The sequence below is a fragment of the Hermetia illucens genome, chromosome 1, assembly GCF_905115235.1.
Source record: "Hermetia illucens chromosome 1, iHerIll2.2.curated.20191125, whole genome shotgun sequence".
Lineage (NCBI taxonomy): Eukaryota > Metazoa > Arthropoda > Insecta > Diptera > Stratiomyidae > Hermetia > Hermetia illucens.
In genome coordinates, this window is record NC_051849.1 from 135,377,811 (window position 1) to 135,392,198 (window position 14,388).

The 14,388-nt window shown below is 41.5% G+C and overlaps 1 protein-coding gene across 1 annotated transcript in view; it reads left to right on the top strand.

Annotated features, from left to right (window-relative positions):
• Window positions 1–14,388, top strand: part of LOC119661780 (protein phosphatase 1 regulatory subunit 14B) — a 150,653-nt gene that overhangs the window by 94,302 nt on the left and 41,963 nt on the right. The window contains exon 2 of the mRNA XM_038071260.1: window positions 5,255–5,324. The gene's annotated coding sequence lies outside the window, so the exon portion shown is untranslated. The remainder of the gene's footprint in view (window positions 1–5,254; window positions 5,325–14,388) is intronic.

Here is a 14,388-nt window from a genome sequence, read left to right on the forward strand (position 1 = left end):
ACATGCAGTAACTGCGCAATGACGCAAACAACTGGAATGATACTCATCTTACCTGTAACACTTTCTCATGAATCCGGCCCCGAGCGGCCATGCTATTACGCCCCGAATGGGTGTACGCCTGAACGCAGGAAAATATTCCTTTGTCTGTGGCCATCGTGGGTCATAATGGCAATGATGAGAAACACATTTTTTTTTTTTTTTGAGAAACACATTTTTTTATTAAAAACCAAAATCTTATACAACGCATTCTTAAACCTAAACATGTGAACCTTAACAGTTAGCTACTTAATCTAAGGTCTATACTAAATGTTGATATGCTGACATTGTGTTGCTTGATGATGTTTAGCCGACTCTGAAAGAAACTGGAGGAAAACCTGGAAAGAAAACCTCCAAACTGTGGTAGTAGAAGATGGGGACAGGGAAAGGGGAGAGAAAGAAGAGAAAGGTAAAGGGGAGATAGTAAGAAAAGGTGATAGAAAGAGGGTGAAGGTGAGAAAAGGGGGAGGGGGAGGGGATTGTTATACGTGGTTCATGGCTGGTTAGGGCTTCACGTATTGTGAAGGGGAATAGGGGCCTGTGTACAGGGTGACTCTTCCTTCTTCGTCGAACACGTCGCCGCGCTCCAGAAGTTCAAGGATGAGTTGAGGGAACTTACTGTGGGTTAAGAAATTTTCCTCGGGGCAAATGATGCCCATCGAAGATTTGACTAAGGGATTAGTGTGATCTCTGCACTTGCGGAGGAAATTGATCGCATGGTTGACGAGAAAAGCGTCAATGCGGGGAATTTCGCACTCGTTATATAGAGTGGAATTCGAAATGTATTTAGATCGATCATCATTACGGTAGATTTGGCTGGCATGCCGGAGAAATCGTCTTTCCTTGAGGCGCAGTCGCTCCATCTGCGCTGGGGAAGAGTCACACCAGAAAATGAAGCCGTAAGAAATGATAGACCTTATGAGCTGTTTGTAGCACATAAGTTTTATTTTGGTTGGGGTTGGGCTCCTGTACAATAAAATTGGGCGCAGAGCGTAGAACGCCGAATTTACTTTGGCCAGGACCTTTGAGATGTGGGGAACGTTTGATAACCTTGAGTTTATGACGACACCAAGGTATGTCACGTTATCAGTGTTTGGAATAGTGGAGCCGTTAACCCGGAGTGATAGGTTTTTAAGCCTATGGAGGATGGGTTTGGTCAGTCGGAGGTGGCCTCGAAATACAATTGCCTGACACTTTTGGGGATTCAGCATGAGTTTCCATCTATTAAAATAGTGGAACAACTCGTCTAAGTATGAGTTGAGGCGTGATTCTCCCAGGGGGATGTTTTTGGTTGAGGAATAGATGATAAGGTCGTCTGCATACTGTAGGATACGGATTGGTTGTGGGTGTGCTGGTGGTTTTGGGAGATCCGCAGTGAAGAGCGAGAAAAGGGTGGCTGATAGGACCGACCCTTGTGGGATGCCTGCCGGGCATGAGAATGCCGAAGATGTGGCTTCAGGTATTGCTACTTTAGCCGAGCGATTTTCTAAGAAGCTCAGTATGAGCTTGCAAAGATGAGGGTGAAAAGAGAGAGAGTGGTGAAGCTTATGGACTAGTCCGTGCTGCCAGACCGAATCGAAAGCCTTCTTTATGTCAAGAAGGCAAGCAATTGTGGGAGTCTTGTTATTAAGTCCCGTAAGGATATCCGTTTTCAGGATAAGGAGGGAGTGCTCAGTTGAATGAGCAGTGCGGTTAGCGAACTAAAAGTCAGGTATCGCATCAGAGGTGTCAATTTGAATGTCGATGAACGATTTGATGGTCCGTTCAAAGACTTTTGCTAGGGCCGGGAGGACCGAAATTGGCCGGTAGCTATTCGGTTGCAGCGGATTCTCCTGCTTCTTCAAGATAGGGACTATGCGGGCGCATTTCCAGCTCGTTGGGAAGTGTGCATTCAGGATGCAGTGGTTAATAATGTTGGAAAGGAAAGGGCTGATGGACTTAGAGCATTTCTTCAAAAGAATTGCCGGGATACGGTCGAAGCCGGTTGAGCGTTTATTTTTGCTCTTCTCTATGATGCCACATATGTGGCTTCGTAAACGTTAAGTTTGGAATGAGGTCGTGCTTGCTTGGGTTGCATAGCGGGTTAGTGAAGATATTGGCGAAGTGTCGAGACTGTACGAAGGTGGGTGAGGAGTTGAGCCGGGCGATAGTGTCCGCGACTTCAGACTCGGTTTGGGTATTTCGTACACCAGAGGTGATTTGATGAGCCTCGTGGAAGTGTTTAGCCAAGACCTCGGCTTTTTCAGGGGGGGAGATGTTTTGGGGGAGGATTTGGGCTGGGGCGGAAGACTTTCCGAGCCCAGGGCAGGATTTCCTTAATTCGTGGAAAGTTTCCGAATTTAGGATAGTGTTCGCAAGGCGAGAATTGACGTTTTCGAGGTACAGAGAGCGAATTCTGTTTCGAATTGATAGGTCGAGATTGTATAACTCGGCCTTCATGGTGTCAAAGTTTGGCGAGAATCTGTTTCTGAAGAGTCTGCGCCGAAGAGTTCTCTTATATTTGATATCAGCCAGTATATCATTGGGAAGAGAAATTAGGTTTCTATAACCCAGGGAGCGTTGTGGGATTAGCTCATCGCATGTGTTTTGCATGAGCTGGGTGAGGTTATCGACAGCTTGGTCGATTGCGGAGTTAGAGATTTGGTGGGAGGTTGGGAGCTCAATGTTGCTGACTTCTCTCCAGATGTGTTGATTAATATGGCTCCAGTTCGCTCTACTGAAGTCAGGCACTGAGCGAGGAGGGGGGTTTTTGACCCTTCCTGGCAGTTTACAGTCAAGGATGATAGCGTCATGGTCACTGAGTCCAGAGGTGGTCTCTAGGAAAGGAAAGGTGTTTGGATTTGGGACGATGGTGATGTTGGATGTAGTAAGGAAGTGGTCAAGGTAGGATTGGTAATTGGAACGGAAGAAGGTTGGTAGTGCGGGACTAAGATGTGTGATATTGCGTGAGGATGATGGCGTAGTGAGCCACCTGTGGAGTTCGTGACCATTGAAATTAGGGTTTTGGTCTAGCCATGACGGGTGTTTCGCGTTGAAGTCTCCGCCTATGACAAGCGCCCAGGCTTTGGCGACTTCGCGTGGTTGGCTGGAGCAATAAGATAGCAGATTGGATAGATCTGCTGCATCAAGGAATTGGTGTGGGCAGTAGATTGCTGCGATATATACCGTGGTAGATTCGGTACTTATCGAGATCAGGGTGACTTCAATTGATTTGAAGTAGTCCACCGGGGGGAAGTGCTGCGTGGCTCGAAATTTATTCGAGATGAGTATAGCGGTTCCGCCTGCGATCGAGTTGCCGGGCTGGAGCTGCTGGAAGCGATCTGTTCTGAACAGATTGAAGTTGGGGAAAGATGGTTTGTGGCGGTAATTGAGCTTAGTTTCGCAGAGTAGTACAACCTGTGGTTTGTGCTCTTTGAGAAATAGCTCAAATTCGTGTCGGCGTGCTCTGCCGACGATTGAGTTGATGTTCAGCTCTATGAATCTAACGTCCATTGTTGGAGGCTAGAGAGCTGACCATCATTGTGAACATGTCAAACAACTGCTTCATGTTCACATTGGCAGGTATAGCGTTAGAGGATCTGGTGTGTGTCGAGGAGGTCGTCGGGGCGCGTGCGGCGTCTGCATACGACACAGATGGACGCACGAAGGAGGGAGTATTTATTGGACGAGGTGTCTGTCTGGGAGGTGGTTGCGGAATGCGAGTACGCCTCTGTGCATTGCGCCTAGACGTGACCAGCGTAAAGGTGGGGCAATTTCTGTAGTTTGCCGGGTGCTCGTTTGAGCCGCAGTTGACGCACTTCGGCTTTTCTTCAGCCGTTTTGGGACAGGCCGCTGGTGGATGGACTTGGTCGCATTTCACGCAACGGTAGTCGAGTTGGCAGTTTGGTGCGGCATGGCCAATCCTCTGGCAGTTCTTGCACTGCAGTAATTGCCTGTTTCGAATTTCTTCGAAGCGGACAATGGTTCGTTGGATGGCTCTGATCTTTTTGAGCTGCTCTTCGACGAAGGTGGCGTCGAAGGTGATGAGCCACAGATCGAGTGTGCGATTTTCAGTTTTGGCACGTGTTGTCTGGTAAGGTTTCACCGACAGGATGTTATGGACGCCTTGGTCGCGTAGGTCGTCCATGATTTCTTGGGGGGAAAAGGTGCGATCCAGGCCTCTGATGATGAGGCTGGTTGTTTTTTCGCTAGGGAGAGTGTAGGTAAAAAACTTGGTCTTGCTGTCGACCAGAAGTTTCTTGGTAGTATCAAATTCCTCTTTCGTTTTAACGAGGATTTGATGTGACTCGGGACCAGATTTTTTTATAAGGAACTCGTGAGGCAAGGATTTCTGGAGCGTTCTCTTTGTGGAAGAGAAGTCACTCGGGGGGCCTACTACCACTAGGGGGGGGATTTTACTTACTCTGCTGGTTGTGGTGGTGTTGCGACTAATTGACGTCGGCTGCTTGGTTTGGCTTCCTGATGTGGCGGTGTTGTTGTTCGATGGCCTCGGGTGGGTTACTTGAGGTGCCTGGATGCTGGGCCTCGGAGTGGCCGTTGTCCTTGGTGCCGTGGTTGTCGCTGCGGTCCGGTTGCCAGGAATCGCTAATTTCAGCGCGTTGACTTGCTGCTGCAGGTCGCGGATGATCGCGTGGAGTGATTCCACCTCCATTTCTTTGGCGCGTAGCTTGGTAGCTAGGGCGCGCTTCTCTTTTTTCACCCGTACGAAATCCTGGATTTCGACGGCCGGGGCGCTGGCGCGTGATGATGTAGAGCTATCGGAGTCAGTCGCGTATTCTGAGTCGTCTTCGGATGGCACGGAGGACTCCAACTCCATGTCACCCTTCGGGACTTCGTTGTTTGGGGCGTCGTCGGTGGCGCCTCCGCTGGTTTTCCGGCGTTTGGAGCCGGTGGGTAGCTCACTCATCCTGAAAAACTTTTAGCACTTCAGCTAAAAGTTTAGATCTGAAAAGATATAAGGAGATAAATTAATTTCTTACCGTCGCCAATCGTGGAACTTTTAGCGCGCTTTTAGTGCGGGATTTCCTTTTAACACTGTTCTAGCGGACTGAAGTTTTGTCGTGACCGACTAGCTCCAGTGACCGTCTTGAACTAACGACTGTGATAATGGCAATGATCGCTACGAAAAAATCACCTGGGGATCGCGTCATGTTTACGCAACTCATCAACACAAACACATTAAACAGTTTCTTATCTAGTTTTCTTCTTTCTTTTTCAGATATTTTTGTTCGGATGCGCTCAAATGAAAACAGATCTTGGCAGTGTTGCATGCGATTTACAGAGTGAAGGTAAGTCTTATTTAGTTAAATTGCTTAGAGATGAGTCATAGTTCGACTTGCATGTTTACCATGTAATATACATTCTTACTCTTTGTAAAGAAGTGTGTGAACACATAAAAATCCTGGATAATTAGGTGCAATTAATATGCTGTATTATTAAGCGTTTACTGATCTGTAACGGAAGGTTGCTTGTAAAGTATGATAGTGAAAAAGATTCTAATGCACTGGAACAGTACCATTGAAAGAAGTTAAATATCTTTTGACAACAAATAATATAATTCTCTTCAATTACTAATTTCTGATTAACAATGGGTTGCAATGGGTGCTTTCTCCAGTATTATTAAGTGATCAAGAATGTTCTCATAACCAAAGCTGCACTACAATAGTGCTTGTTTTCTGCAAAGTCAATTATTTGGGAACTCAAAGGTATAGAAAATGAATCGAAATCCATATTTGTAATAAATCGGAAGGCTTTGTGCTGTTCGAAGTTCGATTTTGTTTTACACAAAACCTTATTAAAATCGGTTTACTATCTGTATGTCTGTCTGTCCGTCACATGCATTTTTCTCGGGGACGGTTATAGCGATTGACACCAAATTTGGTGGAAAGGTCCCACCTAATATAGAGGATAATTGTACCAAGTTTGGTACTATTACTAGCAAAGTTATAATAGGTCAAAGTTATTTTTATACAAAATCAAGACTATGAATGTCAATATCACCCAAAAGTGGATAATCTCATGTAATATATGCATATACTACGTGCTACGTACTAATGGGGGAAATGCATACTCAAATGTCTTTATATAAGAAATACACAAAACCATCCAGCTTCCGGTTTCCCGACTTCTTAAGACTTTATGTGACGCAAAAATTTATTAAAATTGATTCTATGTCTATCTATCACATGCCATTTACTCGCAAACGACTGAAGCTACCGCCATGAAATTTCCTGAGAATATGTGGTCTATGCAACCCTTCACAAGTAACGAGTGACATGATTTTGCGTGAAGTTTAAGGGGGGCTCTCTAAAAAGAAATCCCAATAGTGAATTTCTATGAAATTTAGACTTCAAAATAATCCCATTCCTTTATCAGCTTAAATAAATTTGATAATGGCATAGGCGAGTGCAATGCTAACCACACTGCCTCCTGTAGTGTACTGTAGTGTACCGTTACGGTCTTGAATGAAGTGCTCTAACACGTTTCAAGGCCCTGATCCAGGTTAAAATTTTGTATAGGTAAATCTTGGAGTTTGGAAATATATGAAAGGCTATTTTGAATTTCTAGCTAGGTACAAATGTAAAAATGATGGGACACAGTCACGTTCTGCGACTGCTTACCAAAATTTACTGCCGTAATATATTGATCTATGCGACAATATCTTACGGATAAGGACTGGAACTAGTAATTACTAGCATTGATACATCATGACTGATGAAACCTCCATGGTTTCATCCAAATTACTGGTAAAAATGGAGGGGTGATGGTTAAAACTTTTAAAAAGTATGAATGTAATCCAGTGGACAATAATTTGTTCTACAATTTCTCTAATTATGGCTGTTTTGTGTGAAACAAAACCTTATTAAAATCGATTTACTGTCTGTCTGTCTGTCACACCCGATTTACTCGGAAACGGCTCAACGGATTGTCACATGTGGTCTGTGCGTCCCTTCACTTATAGCAAGTTACGCCATTTGTGTTAAGTTTGGAGGGGGCTCACCATACAGGCGGAAGAGGAGTGAAAACGTTTTTTTTTACAGAATATGGTCATGTCGGGTATCAAATGAAAGAGCTCGGTTAGTACTTTTCTAATCTTATTTATGATATTAGGTGCAAAATAGTGGAGTGAGAACTCGAAATATGTGTTCCAAGAAGTGCAACAGGGGTCATTCTTAGAACCTATCCAATCTAAAAATCTGGAAAAAATCTGTGATGCATCTATATGAAATCTAGGCCTCAAAATGCATCCCGTTGAGATATCTGCAAAAGTAAAGTTAATAATAGTATATGTTTTAGAAATTTACAAGCAAACCCGCCTTAAGTTCATCGCAAGGGTTCAAAATTTTATATCAGCATAGACGACAATATAGAACAATTCTGAAAAGTTTAAACTCGATCCATCATTAACAAAGTTATAAAACATCAAAATTTCGCATTTCAGTTCAATTTATTTGTCTTTAAGGTGTGTATGACATCCTCATCATATAAAGTGAACCCATACGAACGGTGGAATTGCAGTTTGGTAATTCATATATCCAGTAATATTCTAAGTTTTTTAGGTGTGTACGAATGGAAAAACATGCAAAAGAATGAGATCAACACAAAAACCTTATACTCAGTATTCCGACTTGTTTCGCAGTTTAGTATGAGGGTTTATGTTTCTTGCACATTAATCCATCCTAGGTTCAAAACTAATTTCTTTATGATGGTTTTGTCTACTTTTTGGATGTGATGGCATTCTGTTTAATATACCTTTACTAACTAGGGTTACATTTTTAATGATATATGTTTATTTTAGCATCATTATCGGTTGTATGAAAGCGTGTACTAGACAATTAGGTTCGTTGTCTTGAATTCGAAAGCAGTCTGTTCAGCTCAGCCCTAGAGACCATGATTCCACAATGTAAGAGTTACTGTATCAACTTTGCTCCATGTCCTCCAGAGTGTTCAAAAATAATTGACCAATTTATAAGCATAAAACGGCAACGAGGTATGAATGACAACAACTAAATTGCCAAATTCGAAAAGGGACGTGGCAGCAGCAGCTAGGAAAGTGTTACAAGAAGCATTGAAAAAGGGGCAACATAAAGATGCTTTCCTGAAAATCTAACGTCTTTTTAACGAATTATTCCATTTGAAGAGCGACGAAGAAGCTAAATAGGCCAAACCTGCACGAACCATCAATCCATTTGTCGGACGACAACTGTGCGATGAGTCATGCCGAGAAAGGTTCAATCTCAATACTTGCGAGGCGTTTTTCAACCAAACGCAGAGGTAAGAGATGAAGAATTATCATTTTCGATTCCCAAGTATGCGACCCAACCGATTCAATTCAAAGTTTCCAAAGTGTTAAGATTCTTACCTGACTACATTGATCCTAAAAAGGTTCCTAATTTGGACCTTATTACGGTAAAATTACCCAGGAAATGCTAAGGTCTGCAATCATCCAACTGGCACACATACCTAATGGTGTGTTGCTTTTTGGTTACTTTCTCAAATGCTAGAAATTGCCAGAAATAACGATAATCCTGAAGATGTGTATGACGTCATCATCATATAAAGTGAACTTATATGAGGGAGGGGGGGGGGGACGTTTGAGTTTTCCTTTCTGGCTTCCTTTAGTTATTTGCTAATAAAGCTTCCGGCTGGTAAACAATATAATAGACATATGTGTACCTGGTTATGGGCGGGGGGGTTAATACGTACATAAGATATATATGTATGCTTTTGTGCAAAGAGCAAAGTGGAAATGCGTGAAGATGCGTTACATCAATTTAGATGCACGCATATATATTATGTGTGCGGTAAGAGACAATGTTTGCTTAGCATTTGTGCCGTTAATATGCAAAATATGACGGAATATTTTATATTCTAATCTATGTATGAATGCAAGGCCGCGCATAGAGGGTTTCTCAGATAAGATGAACCTTCATACCCGAAGCGCGCAGCTTCCAGTATCCAGATTTGTTTAGTTTTACATAATTGTTAAGGTGATAAATCAAAATAAGATTCTTTTCGACATATAAAACAATATTGTTCGTGTTGTTTGAGCCAGACTGCTGGGTCAATGGATATAATAATGATGAACCTTTTATATAAAATAATCATGATTCGTAAGGGTTAACTACCAACCGAACCCAATGATATTTTATTTCCCTGATCTTCACTCCAAGTTATCAATTAATTGATCGTTTTCTAGTAACATATACATGAATTTGTGTGTTATTTCATTCGAAACCGGTTTACTTTAGGAAGTCTTCTTGAACTCAAACTATTTTTAGAAATAGTTAAGCGGATTTTTTACATTCAGAATTTTTTTATTATTTACTAATCCGATAGAAATAGTCGCAAGAACTAACCCCTAAAGTGCCAAGTCGAAACTAGCAATATCTTTATTTCGAAAAAAAAAACAATTTTATGAAGGCAAATTAGGAAATTTTATAGATGTATATACTTATGTAAACCATTAACCAACAAGAAGACATAAGACAGTATATTTTTCATGTGAATTGTATTTGTGACACCACATTTTTCCGAATTCTTTTTGAGATTGCTCGGCCAATTATTATCCGATTTCGTTGATTTTTTTCTGTTTTATTCCCTAGACTTGTTTTTAATAAAATGTATTTACATAAAAATTTGACATTTCAAATAAACATCTTCTGAAAATTTGAACACGTTTATTCTGAAAACACGTTTTTCAAAAGAATTTCCGAGAGGCCCTTTTTTCGTTGTTTTAGATAAAAAGTGAGGGCGATTTTGAAATTTAATTTTTTTAAAGCTGCCAAAGTTCTATTTTTTAATCGATCCGTTAGTTTTAGTTCGGACCATAACTACATGAGTTAAAATTAATAATAATCGTTGACGCAACAATCCATGTTGGATCAGGGCCTTGAAGTGTGTTAGAGCACTTCATTCAAGACCGTAACGGTACACTAGGAGGCAATGTGGTCAGCATTGCGCTCTACCGAGATTATTACCCTGATTTGACTCAGGTACTCATTCACAGCTGATGTCCGACGTCAAATCACGATACAAATCCCACTGCCACCAGCGAGATTTGAACCACGACCTTCCTTACGACAGCCTTGCGCTCTAACCACTCAGCTATCTGGACAACAACAACAACAATGAGTTAAAATTAATTAAATTAAAATTGCATTTACACTTTCTTCCTGGGGCTTAGGTTTTGGTCAACAAGGCAGAAGAAGTTTGATCAAGTCTAAAACAAGTCGGGAAACCGAAAGCTAGACGCTTCAGGTTTAAAACGTTTTGTGCTTCGCAATGAATGCATGGCAGTTGCACTTACATAATAATTTAAAATTCAATTATACACCATTTCTCAGCAGACATTTACACAAATAACCGCTTCGCACTAGGAGTTAAACATTATTAGCTAATGTGAAGAAGTTTACCTACACAACAGATACAAACAACTCGGGAAACCGGGAGTGGAACGCTTCAGATATGAAAGGTTTTGTGTATTGGTTATGTAAGCATATTTGAATGGGCATTTGTCCCATTTGTACATAACTCGTAATGTTTATGCATTTAGTTTAACAGACCATTCACTTTAGTATGATATTGACATTCAAAGTGTTAGAATGCAAGGAATTTGTACAAAAGTGGCATCTTTTACCTATTGTAATTCTGTTAGTAATAATGCGATTTCCACAAAATTTAGTAGTGTCAAGCTCTATAGTTTGGCCTGTATTACCCCAAAAGTGATGATGAGGCAATTTTAAAAAAATATACGGCGTAAAAATTTTTACACCACTCTTTTGCGTGTACTCCCCTTAAACTCAATGTGAAACAATGTTATTCACTGCATGCTAGGGATTCCCAGGTCCCACCTTTCTACCAAATTTCGTACCAATAGGGGCAATCATTTCTGAGATAAAAGATGTAAGAGGCAGACAGGCGGACGGATAAACAGATAGACAGACAGTAAGCCGATTTTAAAAGAGTTTTGTTTCACATAAATCTTAAAAAAGGCTCACTTAATAACGGCAAAGGGGAAAAGGGATAGAGAGGAGTAACTTCTCCATATATGGGACAATATTTCACTCGAATATCAATTATTCTCGTCAGCATCTTATTTACATGGCTTGAGGTGCAGTAAATTCGTGCGAAATTGATAACTTTGATACTAACGGCCAGATTCTCATGAAACTTTGCAATACTGTCCGCGATACTGTCGTCCATACTGCAGAACCTAAGACGAAGTTGAGGGGCAATTTCAACAAATGCAAATGCAACCAAATGTATTTTTAAGGTTTACACAAAACCTTATTAAAATCGGTTTACTGTCTGTTTGTCCGTCTGTCTATCTGTCACACGCATTTTTCTCGGAGACGGTTGTAGCGATTGACATCAAATTTGGTAAAAAGGTGGGAACTGTGAACGCTCACACATACAATGAGTTACATCCTGTTACGTCGAATTTAAGGGGGGGGAGGGCGGTCCCAAGGTACATGCAAAAGGGAGGTGTAAAATTTTTTTTCATCAAATATAGTCATGTGGGGTATCAAATTAAAGGTCTCGGTTAGTACTTTGACATATATTGGAAAGGTGTGGAGTGCGGGGGGTTGAAAGTGATAATTTCTTTAAGGGGGCCATTCTCAGAAAATACTCAACCGAAAAATCTAAAAAAAATTAGGAAGCTGCCAATATATGCCTGGGCTACGAAATACCTTCCATACCGATATCTGTTCAAATAAAGTTAATAATAGTATATTACTAGAATTTTTAGTAATTCGCTGCAAAGTTCATCCTAGCACCACGATGTAGGCTATAATGTAGAGAATGATCTTACCAAGTTTGGTGGAAATCGCACAATTACTAACAAAGTTATAATACGTCAAAGTTGTTGCTTCTTTCAACATTGAAGACTACGAATGTCAATATCACTCAAAAGTGGATACTCTCACATAATATATGGATATATTACATGCTACGTACTAAGAAATACACAAAGTCTTTCCTATCTGAAGCGTCCAGCTTCCGGTTTCCCGATTTGTTTATTGAAATCAATCTTTATCTTCAAAATAAAAAAATGCAAATTATTCCATCATTTCAGAAAAATTATCAATTACGTTCTGAGTGTGAAAGAGCCCTTAATGGGTTATTGCCACCGATTGCAACAGATTGGTACGATGCAATATGTGTGCTGAGTACAATCTATAAGATATTCTCCTCTATCTTGCTAGGCCGGATAGCCCCAGAACATCATTGGCCAATACCAAGGAGGTTTCACTTCAGGCAAATCAGCAACAGATCAGATTTTCTCTCTGCGGCAAGCGATGGAAAAACTGTTAGAATATGGACAACCGTTGCACCATCTATTCATCGACTTTAAAGCCGCCTTTGATAGTATAGCCAGGGTAAAACTGTACACCGCCATGGGAAAATTCGGTATCTCGACGAAACTGATCAGACTGACTAGGCTGACTCTGACCAATGTGTGAGGCCAGATAAAAGCAGCAAGATCACTCTCAAGACCATTTGACATCAACAACGGTCTACGACAAGGGGATGCCCTATCATGCGTCTTTTTAACCTGGTTCTGGAGAAAGTGATCCGTGATGCTGAGGTAAATTCAAGAGGTACGATCCTCTTTAAGTCCACCCAACTTCTGGCCTATGCTGACGATATCGATATCATGGGAAGAACCACCCGAGACGTACAAACTGCCTTCATCCAGATCGAGCAGGCGGCGATCAGCGCGAGATCTTGGGCTGCACATCAATGAAGGCAAGACAACGTATATGGTGGCAACGTCAGCACCAAAAACCAACCAATCAACAACATCAAACCGCACTGGTTAAACGGGAAGAATAAAGATAGGAGAATACAACTTTGAAATCGTTGATAATTTCTCCTATCTAGGGTCGAAAATCACAACCGATAACAACTACGATGATGAAATCCGCGCACGGTTGTTGTCAGCCAACAGAGCCTATTTCAGCTTATAAAAACTGTTCCGCTAGAAACGTCTCACCATAGGGTCAAAGCTCTTATTGTACATGTATTCCTCGGAGACTTGGGTTCTTAGCAAGAAGAATTGCGAACTCTTAGCCGCGTTGGAGAGAAGAATCCTCCGAAGAATGTTTGGCCCCCTACATGAGGATGGACGATTCCGTAGCCTACATAACGACGAAATCTATGAGCAATACCATGACCGTCCGGTTATGGATAAAATCCGGCTGAATAGGTTACGGTGGGCGGGTCAGTTAATCCATATGGATGAGGATGATCCCACCCGGAAAGTCTATAAGGGCAATATCTTTGGTAGAAAAAGAAGACGAGGCAGACCCTGCCTAACATGGAGCGATGGCGTAGGTCAGAACGCCAGACAGCTTTTAGGGATATCGAATTGGTGGACCTCGGCGCAAATCCGGGATGTCTGGAGTTCCTTATTAAGGCATGCCTAGATCGAATAATGGTTGTTGCGCCGCTGATGATGATGATGGTGAATACATGTGATCGGTAAGAATTGTTGTCAAGTTTAGCCCTTGAACTTCGCGAGATAGAGGCAGGAAAGGCTACTTCATCCCTACCGAGGATAAGGCTTGATACGCGACACCTGTTACCATTCCACAATCTTGTAAAATCGATGCTGCGGTCTGTTTTCGAAAAGTATTAAACGGGACCGAACCCATCATGACTATATTCGCTGAGAAAAAACGTACATTTCCCTTTTGCGCTCCCCTTAAACTCAACGTAGAAATCCCTTAAACTCAACGTAGAATGTAGCTAACGGCAGGTGTGGGCGTTCACAGTTGCCATTTTCTCACCAAATTTGCGTCAATTGATGCAGCCGTTCCTGAAAGAAGTGCGTGTGACAGACAGACAGACATTGAACCAATTTTAATAAGGCTTTTTGGATAAATTGCTAAATTATTGTCATATACCATTATTAATTTTATTGAAGTATACATATATCGAATGGGATCTACTTTGATGCCTACATTTGATAGGGAAGCATCATCGTGATTGTTTTGGAATTTTCGGTTGTATTCTGAAGTTTTATGGCGCAGACATTTCACGCCCTAATTCCCTGATCTTCAGGTTGACATTAAAAGTTAGGACAGATCAGACAGACATCGAATCGATAATAATTAGCTTCAAATGGGGCTTTTGGGGCTAACTTAAAAAACTTAGTAAAATTAATTGATTGATGTTGGTAACTTTATTTTAGCAGCTGTCGGAACGTGATGTATTTTAGCACATAGGCTAGTCGCACTATCATATTTTACAACTGTTAGTTCCCAAAAGAATTGTTGTAATTGATGGTTGTCACTTGCATGCGGTCGGTTTTTGATAAGTCATCATTTTAGGTTCTAAATGTGT